The 22273-nt window shown below is 36.7% G+C and overlaps 1 protein-coding gene and 1 pseudogene across 6 annotated transcripts in view; both read right to left on the bottom strand.

Moving 5' to 3' along the window:
• GRM1 (glutamate metabotropic receptor 1) overlaps positions 1–22273 on the bottom strand; it is a 427593-nt gene that overhangs the window by 261926 nt on the left and 143394 nt on the right. The window lies entirely within an intron of this gene.
• LOC135970405 (FUN14 domain-containing protein 2 pseudogene) lies at positions 17551–18221 on the bottom strand (annotated as a pseudogene).

The following is a 22273-nucleotide window of genomic DNA, read 5'->3' as shown; positions in this document are numbered from 1 at the left end:
TGGACAACCAAAAGAAAGAATAAACTCTTCAATCTCTCATGGAGCTAAATGTGGCATGTTATAACAAAGTTCTTGTCAATGGGATGTGAAGAGAAGTGATAAATATGTAGAACTTTCATGTCCTTCTTTTAAAGGAAGAGGGTCTCCACTTGTCTCCTTTTCTCTTCCCAGTGACTAGACCGTAGATGATATGGTAAGCCATCGAACCCTGCAGATGAGAACCAGAGAGGATGATGGAATGACAAATGTGAAGGAGACTGAATCTTTAGAAGACCTCATGAGGTAGAGCTGTCCTACCAGCCCTTAACTGCCTGCCTCCAGATTGTTACGTGTTAGTTTCATTTCTACTGTAGTAACTAAATTCATACCCTAATTCTATGAATTAGGATAGAATATCTGACAAATTCAACAAATACCTGACAAAGCAGGTATTTCTGTTACTAATTTTATGAGAAAATGTTAATACCCAGTTTTTCTAGGATATTTGATCTTTGGTTAGTGTCTCTATTCAAAGAAAACATCAGTGGAATGTTTTATTGACTTAACTCCTAGTATGTATGTCTTATTTCATGTTGTAAACTACTGCATCTCATTCCACTCCAGTAAAAAAAAAAAAAACGACAACAATAACTTGTATTCAAATCTGAAATGATAGAGCTAGCACTCCATTTTTCCAACCTAAGAAGTTCTTTCTGAGAATGTACTATATATGGATAATATAACATTTTAAGGCAAATTTATGTACAGTTTGCAAAGTACTTTATTTAAAGAGCATGAGGAAAGGACAAGTAATTGTTGTCATTAGAATTTTGCCTGTTCTCTTAATAGGCATGCAAATGAATGATTTTTGAAGTATATTTCCAATTCAGATAACACAGCATGTACAGCTGTAACTGACTGGGGGGGAACTGAGGGATGAAATTAGCTAATTTCTTGCAATCAAGACAAATTCAAAAAAGAAAAAGTTTCATCCACCTGTCGTTTACAAATTCTACTAAAAATAACTCTAGACAATGTATTTCAAAGAGAAACAATTTGCTAGAGGAAAAAACAAACTACTAATCAAGCTTCTTGTCTTTCCTGCTTATTAATGAAATAAATCTGTTTGCAGACCCTGTGTTGTAAGAGCTTACAGTTCACCACAAAATAATTTTTAAGCTATATTCTATATAAATGAGATGTGGATGGAAAGGTTAACAAAATAAGCCAATAATTTTCATGTTATGTCCAATCCATTTCCTTTACTTTCAGTAAAATAAGAACTTCTTGAGAGGCGGAGCAAGATGGCCGAATAGGAACAGCTCCAGTCTCCAACTCCCAGCGCGAGCGACACAGAAGACCGGTGATTTCTGCATTTTCAACTGAGGTACTGGGTTCATCTCACTGGGGAGTGCCGGACGATCAGTGCTGGTCAGCTGCTGCAGCCCGACCAGCGAGAGCTGAAGCAGGGCGAGGCATTGCCTCACCTGGGAAGCGCAAGGGGGAAGGGAATCCCTTTTCCTAGCCAGGGGAACTGAGACACACAACACCTGGAAAATCGGGTAACTCCCACCCCGATACTGCGCTTTAAGCTAACAGGCACACCAGGAGATCATATCCCACACCTGGCCAGGAGGGTCCCACACCCAGGGAGCCTCCCTCATTGCTAGCACAGCAGTCTGTGATCTACCGGCAAGGCAGCAGCGAGGCTGGGGGAGGGGGGCCCGCCATTGCTGAGGCTTAAGTAGGTAAACAAAGCTGCTGGGAAGCTCGAACTGGGTGGAGCTCACAACAGCTCAAGGAAACCTGCCTGTCTCTGTAGACTCCACCTCTGGGGACAGGGCAATAACAAACGCAGCCGAAACCTCTGCAGACGCAAACGACTCTGTCTGACAGCTTTGAAGAGAGCAGTGGATCTCCCAACACGGAGGTTGAGATCTGAGAAGGGACAGACTCCCTGCTCAAGTGGGTCCCTGACCCCTGAGTAGCCTAACTGGGAGACATCCCCCACTAGGGGCAGTCTGACACCCCACACCTCACAGGGTGGAGTACACCCCTGAGAGGAAGCTTCCAAAGCAAGAATCAGACAGGTACACTCGCTGTTCAGAAATATTCTATCTTCTGCAGCCTCTGCTGTTGATACCCAGGAAACAGGGTCTGGAGTGGACCTCAAGCAATCTCCAACAGACCTACAGCTGAGGGTCCTGACTGTTAGAAGGAAAACTATCAAACAGGAAGGACACCTACACCAAAACCCCATCAGTACATCACCATCATCAAAGACCAGAGGCAGATAAAACCACAAAGATGGGGAAAAAGCAGGGCAGAAAAGCTGGAAATTCAAAAAATAAGAGCGCATCTCCCCCGGCAAAGGAGCGCAGCTCATCGCCAGCAACGGATCAAAGCTGGACGGAGAATGACTTTGACGAGATGAGAGAAGAAGGCTTCAGTCCATCAAATTTCTCAGAGCTAAAGGAGGAATTACGTACCCAGTGCAAAGAAACTAAAAATCTTGAAAAAAAAGTGGAAGAACTGATGGCTAGAGTAAGTAATGCAGAGAAGGTCATAAACGAAATGAAAGAGATGAAAACCATGACATGAGAAATACGTGACAAATGCACAAGCTTCAGTAACCAACTCGATCAACTGGAAGAAAGAGTATCTGCGATTGAGGATCAAATGAATGAAATGAAGCGAGAAGAGAAACCAAAAGAAAAAAGAAGAAAAAGAAATGAACAAAGCCTGCAAGAAGTGTGGGATTATGTAAAAAGACCAAATCTACGTCTGATTGGGGTGCCTGAAAGTGAGGGGGAAAATGGAACCAAGTTGGAAAACACTCTTCAGGATATCATCCAGGAGAACTTCCCCAACCTAGTAGGGCAGGCCAACATTCAAATCCAGGAAATACAGAGAACGCCACAAAGATACTCCTCGAGAAGAGCAACTCCAAGACACATAATTGCCAGATTCACCAAAGTTGAAATGAAGGAAAAAATCTTAAGGGCAGCCAGAGAGAAAGGTCGGGTTACCCACAAAGGAAAGCCCATCAGACTAACAGCAGATCTCTCGGCAGAAACTCTCCAAGCCAGAAGAGAGTGGGGGCCAATATTCAACATTCTTAAAGAAAAGAATTTTCAACCCAGAATTTCATATCCAGCCAAACTAAGTTTCATAAGTGAAGGAGAAATAAAATCCTTTACAGATAAGCAAATGCTTAGAGATTTTGTCACCACTAGGCCTGCCTTACAAGAGACCCTGAAGGAAGCACTAAACATGGAAAGGAACAACCGGTACCAGCCATTGCAAAAACATGCCAAAATGTAAAGACCATCGAGGCTAGGAAGAAACTGCATCAACTAACGAGCAAAATAACCAGTTAATATCATAATGGCAGGATCAAGTTCACACATAACAATCTTAACCTTAAATGTAAATGGACTAAATGCTCCAATTAAAAGACACAGACTGGCAAACTGGATAAAGAGTCAAGACCCATCAGTCTGCTGTATTCAGGCGACCCATCTCACACGCAGAGACATACATAGGCTCAAAATAAAGGGATGGAGGAAGATTTACCAAGCAAATGGAGAACAAAAAAAAGCGGGGGTTGCAATACTAGTCTCTGATAAAACAGACTTTAAACCATCAAAGATCAAAAGAGACAAAGAAGGCCATTACATAATGGCAAAGGGATCAATTCAACAGGAAGAGCTAACTATCCTAAATATATATGCACCCAATAAAGGAGCACCCAGATTCATCAAGCAAGTCCATAGAGACTTACAATGAGACTTAGACTCCCATACAATAATAATGGGAGACTTCAACACTCCACTGTCAACATTAGACAGATCAACGAGACAGAAAGTTAACAAGGATATCCAGGAATTGAACTCATCTCTGCAGCAAGCAGACCTAATAGACATCTATAGAACTCTCCAGCCCAAATCAACAGAATATACATTCTTCTCAGCACCACATCGTACTTACTCCAAAATCGACCACGTAATTGGAAGTAAAGCACTCCTCAACAAATGGACAAGAACAGAAATTATAACAAACTGTCTCTCAGACCACAGTGCAATCAAACTAGAAATCAGGACTAAGAAACTCAATCAAAACCGCTCAACTACATGGAAACTGAACAACCTGCTCCTGAATGACTACTGGGTACATAACGAAATGAAGGCAGAAATAAAGATGTTCTTTGAAACCAATGAGAACAAAGATACAACATACCAGAATCTCTGGGACACATTTAAAGCAGTGTGTAGAGGGAAATTTATAGCACTAAATGCCCACAAGAGAAAGCAGGAAAGATCTAAAATTGACACTCTAACATCGCAATTAACAGAACTAGAGAAGCAAGAGCAAACACATTCGAAAGCTAGCAGAAGGCTAGAAATAACTAAGATCAGAGCAGAACTGAAGGAGATAGAGACACAAAAAACCCTCCAAAAAATCAATGAATCCAGGAGTTGGTTTTTTGAAAAGATCAACAAAATTGACAGACCACTAGCAAGACTAATAAAGAAAAAAAGAGAGAGGAATCAAACCGACACAATTAAAAATGATAAAGGGGATATCACCACCGACCCCACAGAAATACAAACTACCATCAGAGAATACTATAAACACCTCTATGCAAATAAACTGGAAAATCTAGAAGAAATGGATAATTTCCTGGACACTTACACTCTTCCAAGACTAAACCAGGAAGATGTTGAATCCCTGAATAGACCAATAGCAGGCTCTGAAATTGAGGCAATAATTAATAGCCTACCAACCAAAAAAAGTCCAGGACCAGATGGATTCACAGCTGAATTCTACCAGAGGTACAAGGAGGAGTTGGTACCATTCCTTCTGAAACTATTCCAATCAATAGAAAAAGAGGGAATCCTCCCTAACTCATTTTATGAGGCCAACATCATCCTGATACCAAAGCCTGGCAGAGACACAACAAAAAAAGAGAATTTTAGGCCAATATCCCTGATGAACATCGATGCAAAAATCCTCAATAAAATACTGGCAAACCGGATTCAGCAACACATCAAAAAGCTTATCCACCATGATCAAGTGGGCTTCATCCCTGGGATGCAAGGCTGGTTCAACATACGCAAATCAATAAACATAATCCAGCATATAAACAGAACCAAAGACAAGAACCACATGATTATCTCAATAGATGCAGAAAAGGCTTTTGACAAAATTCAACAGCCCTTCATGCTAAAAACGCTCAATAAATTCGGTATTGATGGAACGTACCTCAAAATAATAAGAGCTATTTATGACAAACCCACAGCCAATATCATACTGAATGGGCAAAAACTGGAAAAATTCCCTTTGAAAACTGGCACAAGACAGGGATGCCCTCTCTCACCACTCCTATTCAACATAGTGTTGGAAGTTCTGGCTAGGGCAATTAGGCAAGAGAAAGAAATCAAGGGTATTCAGTTAGGAAAAGAAGAAGTCAAATTGTCCCTGTTTGCAGATGACATGATTGTATGTTTAGAAAACCCCATTGTCTCAGCCCAAAATCTCCTTAAGCTGATAAGCAACTTCAGCAAAGTCTCAGGATACAAAATTAATGTGCAAAAATCACAAGCATTCTTATACACCAGTAACAGACAAACAGAGAGCCAAATCAGGAATGAACTTCCATTCACAATTGCTTCAAAGAGAATAAAATACCTAGGAATCCAACTTACAAGGGATGTAAAGGACCTCTTCAAGGAGAACTACAAACCACTGCTCAGTGAAATAAAAGAGGACACAAACAAATGGAAGAACATACCATGCTCATGGATAGGAAGAATCAATATCGTGAAAATGGCCATACTGCCCAAGGTAATTTATAGATTCAATGCCATCCTCATCAAGCTACCAATGAGTTTCTTCACAGAATTGGAAAAAACTGCTTTAAAGTTCATATGGAACCAAAAAAGAGCCCGCATCTCCAAGACAATCCTAAGTCAAAAGAACAAAGCTGGAGGCATCACGCTACCTGACTTCAAACTATACTACAAGGCTACAGTAACCAAAACAGCATGGTACTGGTACCAAAACAGAGATATAGACCAATGGAACAGAACAGAGTCCTCAGAAATCATACCACACATCTACAGCCATCTGATCTTTGACAAACCTGAGAGAAACAAGAAATGGGGAAAGGATTCCCTATTTAATAAATGGTGCTGGGAAAATTGGCTAGCCATAAGTAGAAAGCTGAAACTGGATCCTTTCCTTACTCCTTATACGAAAATTAATTCAAGATGGATTAGAGACTTAAATGTTAGACCTAATACCATAAATATCCTAGAGGAAAACCTAGGTAGTACCATTCAGGACATAGGCATGGGCAAAGACTTCATGTCTAAAACACCAAAAGCAACGGCAGCAAAAGCCAAAATTGACAAATGGGATCTCATTAAACTAAGGAGCTTCTGCACAGCCAAAGAAACTACCATCAGAGTGAACAGGCAACCTACAGAATGGGAGAAAATTTTTGCAATCTACTCATCTGACAAAGGGCTAATATCCAGAACCTACAGAGAACTCAAACAAATTTACAAGAAAAAAACAAACAACCCCATCAAAAAGTGGGCAAAGGATATGAACAGACATTTCTCAAAAGAAGACATTCATACAGACAACAGACACATGAAAAAATGCTCATCATCACTGGCCATCAGAGAAATGCAAATCAAAACCACAATGAGATACCATCTCACACCAGTTAGAATGGCGATCATTAAAAAGTCAGGAAACAACAGGTGCTGGAGAGGATGTGGAGAAATAGGAACACTTTTACACTGTTGGTGGGATTGTAAACTAGTTCAACCATTATGGAAAACAGTATGGCGATTCCTCAAGGATCTAGAACTAGATGTACCATATGACCCAGCCATCCCATTACTGGGTATATACCCAAAGGATTATAAATTATGCTGCTATAAAGACACATGCACACGTATGTTTATTGCAGCACTATTCACAATAGCAAAGACTTGGAATCAACCCAAATGTCCATCAGTGACAGATTGGATTAAGAAAATGTGGCACATATACACCATGGAATACTATGCAGCCATCAAAAAGGATGAGTTTGAGTCCTTTGTAGGGACATGGATGCAGTTGGAAACCATCATTCTTAGCAAACTATCACAAGAACAGAAAACCAAACACCGCATATTCTCACTCATAGGTGGGAACTGAACAATGAGATCACTGGGACTCAGGAAGGGGAACATCACACACCGGGGCCTATCATGGGGAGGGGGGTGGGGGGAGGGATTGCATTGGGAGTTATACCTGATGTAAATGACGAGTTGATGGGTGCAGCACAGCAACATGGCACAAGTATACATATGTAACAAACCTGCACGTTATGCACATGTACCCTAGAACTTAAAGTATAATAATAATAAATAAATTTTAAAAAAAATAAAATAAGAACTTCTTAGGTAAGCTGTGAAAATGTTTGACATAACTTTTCACAACTTTTTTATTAATAAAATAACTACCCTTTCTCAATTGTTTTTCCTTTTTAATGATCTCTTACTTTATATCCCTAAAATTCCACTGCTGTGTGTTCCAAGAATAATCTTTTGTATGCTCTTATTAACTATATTGTTTTCATCCTGCTTATAATTAATAACTCTCAGTGAAAAATGATTACAAGTAGATTTTCATGTCAATCATTCTGATACCATATTTATTCACCTCTCTTTCTCACCTGGTAATAGACTCAGGCACTTAGTCCTTAGTACATTGACAAACGATAAGGAGACAAAAGTACCCTACTTGCTAGTTATTTGAAAGAAAGGAGAAATTGACAGTTTGAGCTATAATAATATTTTGAATCAACCTAGGAATTTCTAACATTATACCATAATTCAGCCCTCTATCAATATTTTCCTTCTGAAGTCATTCAACAGAATATATTAAGTGACTATTATATATCAAGTGCTGTGGGTATATTCAAAATACAACAGTAATCATGGCAGAGTGAACTTATATTCAATACAATAAGGAGTTAAGGACCTTGATCTTCTTTTTGAAATGTTCTTTTCTCACTTGAAAATTGAAAGTTATTTTGAGTTTTCTTCCTAATCTTGAATATGTTCATATCCTAGGATGGTGACATAAGACATATTTTATTTACTGAACTGAAGTTATCACAGAGACTTCATTATTCAGTGCCTCAAACACTTCATTTCTCACCATTAGTCTTTGGAGAACTTGTGGATTTTTGTTGTAGTTTTTTTTTTTTTTTTTTTAAAGGTGGCAAGTTATGTGTGAACATTTCAAGTTTCCTAGCCTCTTTCTAAGTCCATTTTGTATTCACAGCAATCTCTTGCTGAAGTGCATGTTATCCATGGGCACTGCACATCTATTTATGTACCTGAGGTGTGTTATTGCCAATTATCCTCAGTTGATGGGCAGTGAAAATAGTGTCATCCCTTCTTTGGCACAAATGCTCCTCAGCAGAATTTCTCTTATAATTAAATGTTTCATAATCCTATGGATTTTAAGTATGTTATCACATTGAGGTTATTTCTAGTTATACTAAGATTATATCTCCTGCCATTATACCTAGAGCTAACAAGCAAGGTCCACTTTTAAAAATATTCGCTGTGAGTTCTTATTCAAAAGTTACATATTAGAGAAGCACTATTTTATTAGATCATTTTAAACCTAAAGTGCAGTGTGTTAAAAAGAAAAACCAGGCTGTGGGTTAGAAAGAGTAAACCATGAGAAGCTAATGAAAATCCTATGAAGAACACCAATTTTAATATAGTTTAAGTTCATGACATTTGGTTGTTACAGTCCCTTTGGATTTAGAAAAAAAAAAAAAAAAGAAAAAAGAAAAATGATCAAGGTTGCAAATCCTATAAGACAAGGAGAAGAAAAGAGTTAGTTCTTTCTTAAATAGAATAATCAGGAAAAGGAATTTCATCAACTATCACTCCACACAATATATATTTCACATTTATTCCTCCAAGAGCTCTAACTTGCTTTGTGTGTAAAGATAAGAAAAAAGTTATTCTGCTTTTAAAAGAGATAATCCTCTAAGTATAACCCTATTCTATAAGAATCAGTTAAGATACCTTTTCCTCTGGCATAATCAATAGAAATAAACCAGTATCTTAGTTTTACTTCATATTGTCAGTGAAAATAAACTATCCTTAGTTGGAAAATCTGGTACCTAACACTAGCAGCAATAAAATCTAGCAAATCTCTCATATGATTTGGTCTATAATATTAAATAAAAGTTAATATCTGCATAAAATAAATTTAAAGTTAAGAAATGACAGAAAAATACAGATAATCTTTTAAGAAGAGGTTTTTTTGTTTGTTGGTTGGTTGGTTGGTTGGTTAGTTTTTTTGTCTGTTTTTTTGATGAGTTGGGGTTTTGCTCTGTCACCCATGTGATCGCGGCTTACTGCAGTCTTGATCTCCCGGGCTCAAGCGAATCTCCCACCTCGGCCTCCCTAGAAACTGGAGCCACAGCTGAACACCACCATATTCCAGCTAATATTTTTCTTACTTTTCTTTTTTTCGTGGAGACAAAGTGTCCCTGTGTTGCCCAGGCTAGTCTTAAACTCCTGGACTCAAGCAATCCTTCTGCCTTGGCCTCCCAAAGTGCTGGGATAAGAGGAGTTTTTCAAATTCTTAAAAGATGAAGGAATAAAGAACAAAAAAAATTTTAAGGGTTCTAAGTTCTAAATCTGGGCATGCTACTGACTCTACAATTTAAACAACAGGCACCCTGTCTTTTAATTTTCTCTCATATAAATGAATGAGCAGAAAGTTCAATCAATTGACCCTACACTGATACCCACCCATTCCTTCTCCAAAGACTTAGCTGGCTGGGGTCATAAGGTCATCTCTCTGCAAGCTCAAAGTCAAGATAAAGTAAAACTTTATGCACGTGAGAGTGTGGATGTATTTTCTTCAATATATATACCCTTTTCTCCCGATTTGTATATTTGAGATTCTCCAGTGGTTTATAGTCTGGTACTCTATTTCCTATCTGAAAATGGATTACTTCCAAGACAAAAAATCCATATGTCTAGGTTCTGACCACTGTCTATTTCTCACAGGATTCTCTTCCAAGGCATTAAAATCAATTCCCATTCTTATACCACCAGCCCAGATTAGAGGTCTTGTTGTGGGTAGATTAACATCTTTGCATTAAATCACAGGGATGTTCCTAACCCAGCTTCACCTTAACAGTGCCAGCCACTGGGTGATATACATAATGAACAGTACGCAAGTTGGTCTAGGGCAGATAGTACCAAACATGAATATATAAGCATAGACATTTGGTATCCAAATAATAATGGCTTCTAAATGAGAATTTTTTTCAAATACACAAAAATTAGATGCTCAACGTCAACATCAGCAGGAATAAGTCATGTTGATAGGAGTTAAGCATCCCTAATCCAAAATCCAAAATGTTCCAAAACCTAAAACTTGTTGAGCACAGAAGACATGAGATAGTGACATCTTTGCTTTCTGATAGTTCAATGTGCACAAACTTTGTTTCATTCACAAAATTATTTAAAACATTGTATGAAGTTATCTTCACGCTATGTGTATAAGGTGTATATGAAACATAAATTAATTTCCATGTTTAGACTTGGGTGCCAACACCAAGATATTTCACTGTGTTTAGAAAAAATATTCCCAAATCAAAAAGACATCCAAAATCCCAAAGCATTTCAGCTAAGGGTTACTCAGCCTAAATAATATGATGAAAATGGCACTTCACTTCCGTGGTCTTAATCCCCCAAATTCATAACGTCAGTCTACTAATGAGAAAAACATTACACAAGTCCTAGATGAGAGATATTCTACAAACTACCAGACCAGTACTCCTCAGAACTGTTGAGGTCGTCAAAGCAAGGAAAGTCTGAGAAACTGTCATACTCAAAAGGAGTCTAAGGAGACATGACAACTAAAGAGAAAGTGGTATTCTGAAACAGAAAATGGACATTAAGTAAAAACTATGATCTGCGTAAAACATAGACTTGTGTTATAATGCAGTATGAACATTGATTCATTAATTGTAACAAATTTTGTCAGTAGAGTACTAACAAAATATGTTACTGAAGCTTACTAAGGGAAATTGAGTGCTGAATATAGGGGAACTTTCTTGACTATCTTAGTGGTTTTTCTGTAGATGTAAGAATAGTAAAATTCATTTAAAAAGTAAAATTTATCAAATTAATACACAGAATAAAGAGTTCTGTAGGCCTGTTATAAAAAATAATCTCTACAAACCTATGGTGAGCAAGTGTTTATATGACTACGAGATTGTGATCTTTCACAGTCATTTTTCTTGGCTACAATTTTAAAATGCATTTTTCAAGGCAGAGACAAGAAATGGTCAAACTCAAATTGCAAAAAATGTATTTAATGAGAGCAACAGCAAAAGAAAAAAATTCAGTGAGGGCAGAGATGCCATTTAAATAATGATAACTGAGAAAGGAATACAATTCATTTTTTCTTCGAAACAGTACTCATAAGTTATCCAGGTTCAAAAAGTTGCAAATATGTGAATATCAGATTTTAGTGTGATATAAAAGCTCTGAAACTGAGTGCCAGGAATTTAAGAACATTAAGAGCATAAAAATACATACATTAAGCCATATAAAAAATCAAAGAGAGCCAAATTAAGACAAACACACCTAGAGGAACATTCCTAGAGGAAAGAAGTGAAACTTAACTTGTACAAACTATTTTCAGAACACATCTAGCAGAAAGAGAATGAAGATAATCTAAAATTTTTAACTCAGCCTGTTCTATTCTATTCTAGACTGCTATGAGTTGTCAGAGGAAGTCACTCTGGGAATACATGTCAGTTCTTGTTATTCCCCTGGGTTGAGATTAGGAAATCATATATTGAAACAGTGGACTAAAGGTCAGACATAGAGGGCTCACTTACTTTACTTTGCTGCTTCCTTTCCTGGTCCTCTGTTAGGAAAATGAGATACAAACTTGAAGCCAAATACTTAAGGCTTAAAGAAGAAAAGAAAGCTCAGGCTGAGTCTATTTAGTAATATAAGGCTAAAATGTGTAGCTAATATATATTGGTCTAATGGCATGGAGGGGAATTCTGTTAAACATTTAAATTCCATTTTCTTCATAAAGGTCACAATAGCCCTAATATGGTCGATGTTAATTGGTATCACTTTATAGAAAGGTTAAGTAACTTACTCAAGTTCTCTTAGTAATGAATGGGGAATCTGGAGTTAGAATGCAGTTATTTCTATTATGGATGCTAGTTAAAAATTATTATATGAGTAATTATCTGATGTAATTTATTGGTTATTTAGAGAACTAACCTAGTTAAAAGATCTAATCCTCTTCTAAGAACTTATTGAATCAACTAATTATTTTGGTATAGAATAGTACAACTTCATTGTTGCTTAGAAAATATACAATATTTAATTTATCTTGAAGGAAAACTTACAGACTTCCTTTTTACTTTCTAATATTTTTGAGCTGTTGATTCTACAGGAGATAGAGCCAAGTGAACTAAACCAAAATTTTAGTATGTTAAGATCTCTGAGTCTTTTTTTTTTTTTTTTTTTTTTTTTTTTTTGAGGCGGAGTCTCCCTCTGTCGCCCAGGCTGGAGTGCAGTGGCGCGATCTCGGCTCACTGCAAGCTCCGCCTCCCGGGTTCCCACCATTCTCCTGCCTCAGCCTCCCGAGTAGCTGGGACTACAGGCGCCGCCACCACGCCCGGCTAATTTTTTTGTATTTTTAGTGGAGACGGGGTTTCATTGTGTTAGCCAGGATGGTCTTGATCTCCTGACCTCGTGATCCGCCCGTCTCGGCCTCCCAAAGTGCTGGGATTACAGGCTTGAGCCACCGCGCCCGGCAGATCTCTGAGTCTTTATTACTGATTTCCTTACCTCAATTGACCAGAGAATCTCACGGGGAGACATTCAAATTATAGCTATTCACTTTAATCCTCAAAAAGAGGTAAGATTATTAACCCAACAAGTCTAAAACAGCAATTACAACACATCATGACTTAAAGTCAAGCACACCAATAAATTTCCTAATTTATTAATCCCTTCCAGTTCCTAATAGGTGTTTCAAAACTTCTGCTTGACTCTTGCCAGTTAAAGGATCCTTGCTGACACCTAGAGAAATCTATTTTATTGTTGAATATTCAAAATTGTCAACATTCACTGAGAACTAAGGCGGGCGGATCACAAAGTCAGGAGATCGAGACCATGGTGAAACCCCGTCTCTATTAAAAATTAAAAAATTAGCTGGGTGCTGTGGCGGGCGCCTGTAGTCCCAGCTACTCAGGAGGCTGAGGCAGGAGGATGGCGTGAACCCAGGAGGTGGAGCTTGCAGTGAGCCGAGATCGCACCACTGCACTGCAGCCTGGTAGACAAAGCGAGACTCCGTCTCAAAAAAAAAAAAAAAAAAAAAAAAAATGAATTGAATACCTATGAAGCCTAAAGCACTGCTGAAAGGGCACTAGAGTCAAAACTAGCTAAACAAAACCGTGCCCTTATTATAATTATATTTTATTATTTAATCTTCAGAATAACTTAGGAGATAGTTACTATATTTAGTGAATTTTTGTCTGTCCGTTAAAGTGGGGAAAAAGGTTTCCCCAAAACCGCAATGTCTATTGTAACATATAGATTCAGACAACCCAAGTATTATTGTAAGCTCTGTGAAATACAACCAATATATTTTTATAACCTAATGTAACCCCTACCCTATCATCGATAGGGAAGATGGTGGGCCTTTCTCTTCTAGCCAGTAAGGTATAGCATATACATCCTTTTTTTTCCTTACCATATGAATTGTGCATGAAGACTTGAAAACTCCAGTTTGTGACTTTAAAAAGAAAAACTTCCAATGACCCTGACGAGGATATTTTGGATTTATGAGATGGATTCTGCATTTGTATTTATGTGTATTGTATTGTTTTATTTTTACTGTTTACCAGTTTGAAGGAAAAACTAGAAAATCAAACCAACTTCTATAAAGTAAAATGCTCCTGGTTTTCATATACTGCTCCTCAAAGTCAAATGGAAAATACAATAAACTCAGCAAGGAAACACCATCTGTATAGACATGTCCAGACAACTGGTGAGAGGCGTTACCTAAAGCTTTTAAAATAGATGACATTTAAGGAAAGTAGAGGTTGTAACAAGTATCTATTACAAGTCTCAGAAAACTCAAATGATAACGCTAGCACAGGTGACGTATGTCCTCTAATGTTGTCATTGAAAAATTTTCATTCTGATTTCTGCTTTAACCTCATTAGCATAATAGCTTTAAAAGCAAGACTATAAAATGACTAACAGCCAGACATATTTAATTAGAAAAAGTGATTTCCAAATGCAAATACTATGGGTCTGTTTCCACCACCGTAATAGGCAGCCTCTAAGATGATCCTGCCTCCTTGTGTTCATTCCCTTGTGCAATCCCCTCCCCTTGAATTGCTGGACCTAGTGACTTACTTCTAATGAATAGAATATGGCAAAAGTAGCAGTATATCACTTCCACAATTAGTTACCAAAAGACTATGACTTCCTCCCCTCTCTCTCTTGATCTCTCTATCTGCCCCCCACTTCAGGGAAGCCAGATCTCACCTGAGCTGGCCCCACACAGAGGCCCACATGGCAAGAAACTGATAGCTCCAACAAATAGCCAGCAAGAATCTGAGCCACGGCAACGGCAAAGTGAATGAGTTTGGAAGCAGGTTTTCCCCAAATTGAGCCTTGAGATAATGAGATTTTGGATGGATGAAAATCATTTGCATTTCACAAGTCTTTCTCTACAGAAAGTCAGTCTCAGCCAAGACTTTCCTTTCTTTAAAGAAAATTTAAGGCACAAAGCCTTGGGGATTCAAGTGTAAACATTCCTAATCTAACAAACCAAAACATAGTTAATAAGCTCTTGTTTACCTTTTGGAAATTATAAGTTTAATTAAGTGATTGTATAACAACATAACATTTTCCAATAGTATGTAGTGACCAAAATCAGTACATTGATATAATAATTTTTAATATTCTACTTTGGCAAAACATGTCAGCAAACTACACACAGTATACCTCTTTACTGACATAATTTTTGCAATTCCAGCTCCTTTGCATTTATCTAGGTTTGCAATCCCCACAGGAATGGACTAGAGTAAAATTTAATAACTATATAATGTGCTATATTTGATGAGCAAAGAGAAAAAATAATATTCATATTTCTCTATTAGGAATGCTAAATCCAGAAACCCATAAAGTCATATCCAGTAGTTATTGTGTAGTGTTTCCACACATCCCTGAAGCTGTGTCTACCTTTTGGGAAAAAAAAAATGCCTATGGCAATTTCGAGGGAATATACCTGTGCAGGGAAAATTTAACACTAGGAAAAAAAAGTATAAAAATTTCTCAAACTGAATTTTAAAATCCTTAAGGACATGTTTTTTTCAACTTTCAATGTTGTCTTAAAAATGCATAGAAACATCTTATCTTTAAGAGATAAGATGTCAGATAACAAGTAAGGATCCATATTCTCCCAAATACGTGAACACACCTGACAGACATAACTGAAACTACAACTCTGAGTAAGAACCTCAGGGAAAGGCCAGGCATGGTGGCTCACACCTGTAATCCCACTTTTTGGGAGGCAGAGGCAGGCAGATCATGAGGTCAGGAGTTTGAAACCAGTCTGGCCAATATAGTGAAACCCCATCTCTACTAAAGATTAAAAAATTAGCCAGGCATGGTGGCGGGTGCCTGTAATCCCAGCTACTTGGGAGGCTGAGGCAGGAGAATCACTTGAACCCCGGAGGCGGAGGTTGCAGTGAGCCAAGATTGCGCCATTGCACTCCAGCCTGGGCAACAGGGCGAGACTCTGTCTCAAAAAAAAAAAAAAAAAAAAAAAAAAGGATCTCAGGACAAAAAAAACTATTCTGTGCAATTTTCAACCATTTCACAAAATTTTTATTTTTATTGTCTAGAATGATGAAGGCAGTGGCTCTTAATTATTTTACTATTCTTCAAAATTACTTTATTCACAAAAAGAGATGGGATATGATAGGATTGCAAGAATCAAGAGTTTTCTCTTTTTATTTATTTATTTATTTATTTGAGACAGAGTTTCCCTCTTGTTGCCCAGGCTAAGTGGAATGGTGCAATCTCAGCTCACTGAACCTCTGCCTCCCGGGTTCAAGCGATTCTCCTGCCTCAGCCTCCTGAGCAGCTGGGATTACAGGCATGCACCACCATGCCTAGCTAATTTTTGTATTTTTAGTAGAGACGGGGTTTCTCCATGTTGGTCAGACTGGTCTTAAACTCCTGACTTCAGGTGATCTGCCCACCTTGGCCTCCCAAAGTGCTGGGATTACAGTCATGAATCACCGCATCAGGCCAAAAATCAAGTTTTCTAGTCAAAGAACTTGCAATGCAGCACACCTGTTTCTGAATCCATTTATTACCAAAATCCATCCAAACTTTTACCCAGCCATTAATTCGCTCAGTGTCCTGGGTCAGTGGAAGAAATGTCGCCTCTTTCTTCAAACTCCAGCCTTATGTATTTATTTATGATCCTATCTCCCTGATCAACCTATCAGTTAGTGTTTCTCCACTCTTCCAAAACTTATCTCTTTCTGTGAAAAGTATAAAGTGTTATACATTTTTCAATTTTTTAAATTCAAGTAACATTAAATATGACAAAAACAAATTCTAGGACTATAAAACATACTGTTTTAATTTCAAACCACTAACCTACCTCTAAGACTCATACTTTGTCTTGTGAAAATATACCCTCATCTCAACCCCACATTGAATATCACTGTGCTAAGACCTTTCTTGGCTATCCCCCACCTCAAATAGCTTTAAGATTCTTACTTTCTATCAAGTTTTTCCCTCAATCTACCAATCTCTTAAGGCTCCCTCACTCCTCTACCAAATATTTCCTAGATACTGCTTTTTCCACAGACTCTAACACCTGTCCTCTCTTTGACATTCCACTCAAAATAATGGCCAGCCAAATGTGTCCATGCTCAAATCTCTGGAACCAGTGAATACAATAGGAAAAAAGAAATTAAGATGGTAGATAAAATAAAGTCTTCTATTCACCTGGTCTGAAATTATGGAGAATGTTCTGAGTTATCCAGGTGTGCCCAATGTATATACAATGATCATTAACAGTAGCAGAGAGAAACAGAAGAGAGAACAAGGGAGATGGTAGTGTGAGGAAAACTCAGCCCAATGCTACTGGCTTGAATATAGAGGAAGAAGGCTGTGATCCAAGGAATGTAGGCAGATTTCTACAATCCAAGGAACGTAGAAAAGGCATGCCAATATCTTAATTTTAGCCCAGTAACACTCATTTCAAACTTCTGACATCCAGAGCTTTTTTTTTTTTTTTTTTTTTTTTTTTTTTTTTTTTTTCTGAGTAAAGAATATCTTTAATAGTGACTGGAAAGAGAAGTAATATCTGCTGTCTCTTCTGCCACCATCAAGCTCATGGTAGGACCATATTAACTTATACCAACAGAGGCTTCTAAAAGCCATCTGGATTTGCCACAGCACGGAGGAAGGCATGGGAAAAGAAGAGGCAGGACTCTATGACCTATGATGGAGTATAGAGGCTGGTGGCTGGAAAAAAAAAAAAAAAAAAACAAGAACAATAGAAATGAGGCCATCCTCCTTATAATGCCATGCCAAGCAGAAGACCTCTGAAAATTCCCCTAGTCATTAGAACATTCTTCTTCACAAATGATACCACCTCCTCAACTTTGCTCTTGACCTCAGTAGGTATCTGATTGTTCTTATGGATCTTCAGCTCTTTGGCTCTCTTCATGTCCTCCTCCAGTTGTTGCCAGTCATCTTTGATGTACTCAGTATGACTTGCAAGCCAAAGGAGAAAAAGTTCACCCCCTACAGCTGTTGCAGCCGATTTTCAACCTTTTGGAATACGAAACTCATGCACCATCCAGTGAAGCTTCCAATTAACAGCTGGGTTGCCACGGGATACTTTTTAGCCATAGATCCAGATTCCTGTCCAAACAGCTTACCCCCATGGCTGGTTTTGAGCAAATTCTGCAAGATCCAGTGACTCAAAATTTCCCTCAAAGTGTCCTTGACTGGACATGGCCATTTCAGTGAGCTCATCTCCCAAAGACACATGCAGAGGATCCACGCTGTAGGATGCAGAGTGGTGTGTAGTTGCCATGCCAGGTGGCTTTTGGCACGTGAGGGCTCAGAACTCAATATTAAAATTTTGTATTTTTAAGTCATTAACCTTGTGGTAATATGTTATAGTAGAAAATAGAAAATGAATACATACATCCTCTGCAACGTTCATCACTGTAGCCAATTTACACAGGAGAGTACTCTTGAGTTAGACAAATTTTTATTTGAATATCTTTGCTGTAGTGACTAGGTAAGTGGCTCCGGAAAAGTCATCAAACCTCTTTGAGCCATAGTTTTCTCATATATAAAATACGTACTAGTACGTAGCACAAATTCAAAAAAGATTATTTCAAGTGATTTCACACTGCAAAAAAATAGACTTCAATAAAATAGTCTACCCAAGATAAAAAATATAAACAATAACAAAAGCAAGCCCCAGAAAAGAGGAATAGAATTAGTGTCTGGAATTGTTACAACATATTACCAAAATTTTCCAGTTTATAACAAAAAAAAATGAGATATTTTTTAAAAAGTGTGACTCACATACATGCAAAAAAAAAAAAAAAAAAAAGCAGGCAACAAAAACTGCCTGTGAGATGGACCAGATGTCAGCTATAACAAAGTCTTAAAAGTATCTATTATAAATATATTCAAAGAACTAAGGAAACTATGCGTAAAGAAGTAAAAAAAAGGATGCAATGACAATGTCTAATTAAATAGAGACTATCATAAGTTATTTAAAAAAAACAAGAACCAAAATTAATTCTGGAGTTGAAAAGATAAACAAAATGAACAGTTTACTAGAAGGGCTCAACTGTAGGTTTGAACTGGCAGAAGAAATACTAAGTGGATCAATAACGACTACAAAACCCAAAGAACAGAGAGAAAATAGAACAACAATAAAAACAAAAGTGAACAGAGCCTCAGAGAAATGTGAGATACCTTTAAGTGAGTGTACCAACATACATATAAAAAGGGTACCAGAAAAAGTGGAGAAAGATAAAGGAGAAAAAAATATATTTAAAGCAATAATGGTTGAAAACTTTCCAAATTTGCTGAAAAACTTTTATCTACATATGCAAGAATGAACTCCAAGTAAGATAAACACAAAAATATTAAGGCTTAGCATAGTAAAACTGATTACATTGGAATAAAGAAAAAATCTTGAAAACAGCAAGTGAAAAACCACTGATCACATAAAAAGAAAACCACAATAAGATACAGAAGTATCCCTTATGAAAAACAAAAGAGGCCAAAAAACAGTTGAATGACATATTCAACATGCTGGAGAGAAAAAAAGTTGTTAGCCAAGAATATTATGTCCAGCAAAAATATTTTTCAAAATTAAAGTCGAAATAAAGATATTCTCAGATAAACAAACATTACAGAAAGGCAAATCAAAACCACATGAGATATCATTTTATGCTCACTGAGATAGCTATATATAAAGGACAATAATGATAACAAGCCTTAGTTAGTATGTGGAAGCTTCATACATTGCTAGTAGGAATGTGAAATAGTGGCCTCCTGCCTTCAACAACTAGAACACAAAATAAAATATATGAATCAACTGTTATCAGACATTGTATAAATGTCAATATAGGAGTATCATATTCCAGAAAATTAAAATCAAAGAGATGAACCAAATTGCCCATGTTACTGTCCGGTGGTAGTCTCTAGGCTGCAGAACAGGGAGGGGGAAATTCAGCAAAGAATAAGAAAACAGGGATCAGAGTTTGGGAAGGTTGAAGCAGGTAGACTTACTGGGACAGAGCACTGAAAAGGAGAAAAGTGGGTTGAGAAATAAATCTGTGGAGGGATTCCCTCCAGTCTTTAGCTAAGTTCTGATGTGCACATATCTGAGAAAAAAATATCTAAGGCTGGAGAAAGACTCACTGGAAAACATAGAACAAACAAATCCTGGAACTTACACAACACTGAGAACAGCACACACCCCATAAACTGTAGTGGAAAGCCTGCCTGTCAAAAGAGAGAAGAATTTTAAAACAACTACTCTAAATATGTTTTTGTATATCCCAGAAGAACGACCATGTTAAGAAAAGAAACAGAAAGTAAACAAAATATTCAGGTATAACTTCTAGATGAAAAATACGATATCTGAAATTTTAAAATGACATGATGGGATTAACAGCAGATTAGATGTTACAAAACAAAAGATCAGTGTACTCAAAGTTACAGCAATAGAAACTGTTGAAAATGAAAAAGAGAAAAAAGTGGAAAATAAGTAAACAGATAAATTTTCTATGTAAAAATATCAAGAGATCAAACACATATAAATGGAATCTCAGCTACAAAGAATATAACAGCAAAGGCAAAAATAATATTTGAAGAAGTAATGGCCATTTTTCCAAATTTGATCACACTTAACTAAAACATTCAAAAAGCCCCAAGTCCCATAAATATTATAAAACTACATCAAGGCTTATCATAATAAAATGACTCAATACTAGTGATAAGGAAACATGCTTAAGAGCATTCAGTGATAATACATATTAGAGAAACAAAGGTAAAAAGAAGTACTGCAGATTTCTCATCAGAAACGATGCAAGTCAAAGTATAATTAAGTAATATCTCTAAAGTATTGAGAGTAAAAGTCAACTATCAACCTAGAATTCTATACTAGGGACTTTTTATTCAGTAAGACAAAATTAAAACATTTGAAAGCAAAACAAAAAGTAGAAGAAAATTTGTCTCAGTAGATAAGCCCCACAAGTGATGTTAAATGAAATTCTTTAGGCAGAAGAAAAAATACAGATGAAAATATGGATTAATACAAAGGAATAAAGAAGGCCATAAATAGTTTTTATATTGATAAATATAGAAGTTAATTTTTCTCATTTTATTTCTTGAAAGATAATTCACTAAGCAAAAATAACGATGTATTTTGAGTTTAAGAATAGATATAGAAATAAAATATATGATAACAATAGAACCAAAAGTGAGGGAGAAATAGAAATTTACTACCATAAACTTCTTACATTATATGTGATGCAGTATAATATTCTTGGAAAGTGAACAATAACAATGTAAAGAAGTATATTTTAAACCCTAGATTCATAAAATAATTGTCATAGCTAGTAAGTCAAAAATAGAGATAAAATGGAATGCTAAAAATTCAATTAATCTAAAATAAGAATAAACGCACACATGTTATATTATATTTAACAAAATGACAAGTTAATTTAGTGAAGAAATAATATTTCTTTCAGTAAAATGTTCTCAAATGACTGGGGTATTCTTATATAAAAAGAACATTCACCCTTATGTCAAAACATATACAAAAATAAGGTCCAAATGAGTCATATATCTAATATGGGGCAAAAACTATAAAACTTTTAGAAAAATGTTTGTGACTGTGGAGGAGGTAAAATATTTTTGATAGAACACAAAGAGTATAAACCATAAAAGAAGAAATTATTAACTGCACTGTTAAAATTCAAAATGTTTCATCTTCCAAAGACATTCAGCAGAATTGAAATTTCAGATACATATTGAGAGAAAATATTTATTATACATACATATGATAAATCACTTGTGTCCAGAAGTTATAAATAACTTTTACGACTCTGTAATGAGAAGATAAACAACCTGAAATCCAAATGGACATAGATGTGTAAGATATTTCACAAAAAAAGATACTAAAATGCCAGATAAGTACATTAAAATGTTCAACATTATTAGTCATTAGGAAAATGCAAATTAAAACCACAAAGAGTTGCCATGATACACCCACTGGAATAGCTAAAAGTAAAAAGACTGACAACACTATTTTGGTGAAGATGTGGAGGAATTAGAACTCTCATACATTGTTGGTGGAACTGCAAAACTGTACAGCCACTTTGGAAAATAGTCAATTTCTTATACAGTAATTGACAAGGGTAAACATACACTTATGACCCATAATCTCACCTCTAGATAATTCCTAAAGAGAACTGAAAATACATGTCCACACAAAGACTTGTACAAGAATGTTCACAGCAGTATTATTCAAAATAGTTACAAATTAGAAACAATTCAAATGTCTATCAATAGGTAAATGGATAAGCAAGTTGAGATATATTTATGTCATGGAATACTACTCAGCAATAAAGAGA

The sequence above is a fragment of the Macaca fascicularis genome, chromosome 4 (assembly GCF_037993035.2).
Source record: "Macaca fascicularis isolate 582-1 chromosome 4, T2T-MFA8v1.1".
Lineage (NCBI taxonomy): Eukaryota > Metazoa > Chordata > Mammalia > Primates > Cercopithecidae > Macaca > Macaca fascicularis.
Note: the sequence above shows the minus strand (reverse complement) of the source record. Positions and strands in the feature narration are given on the sequence as shown.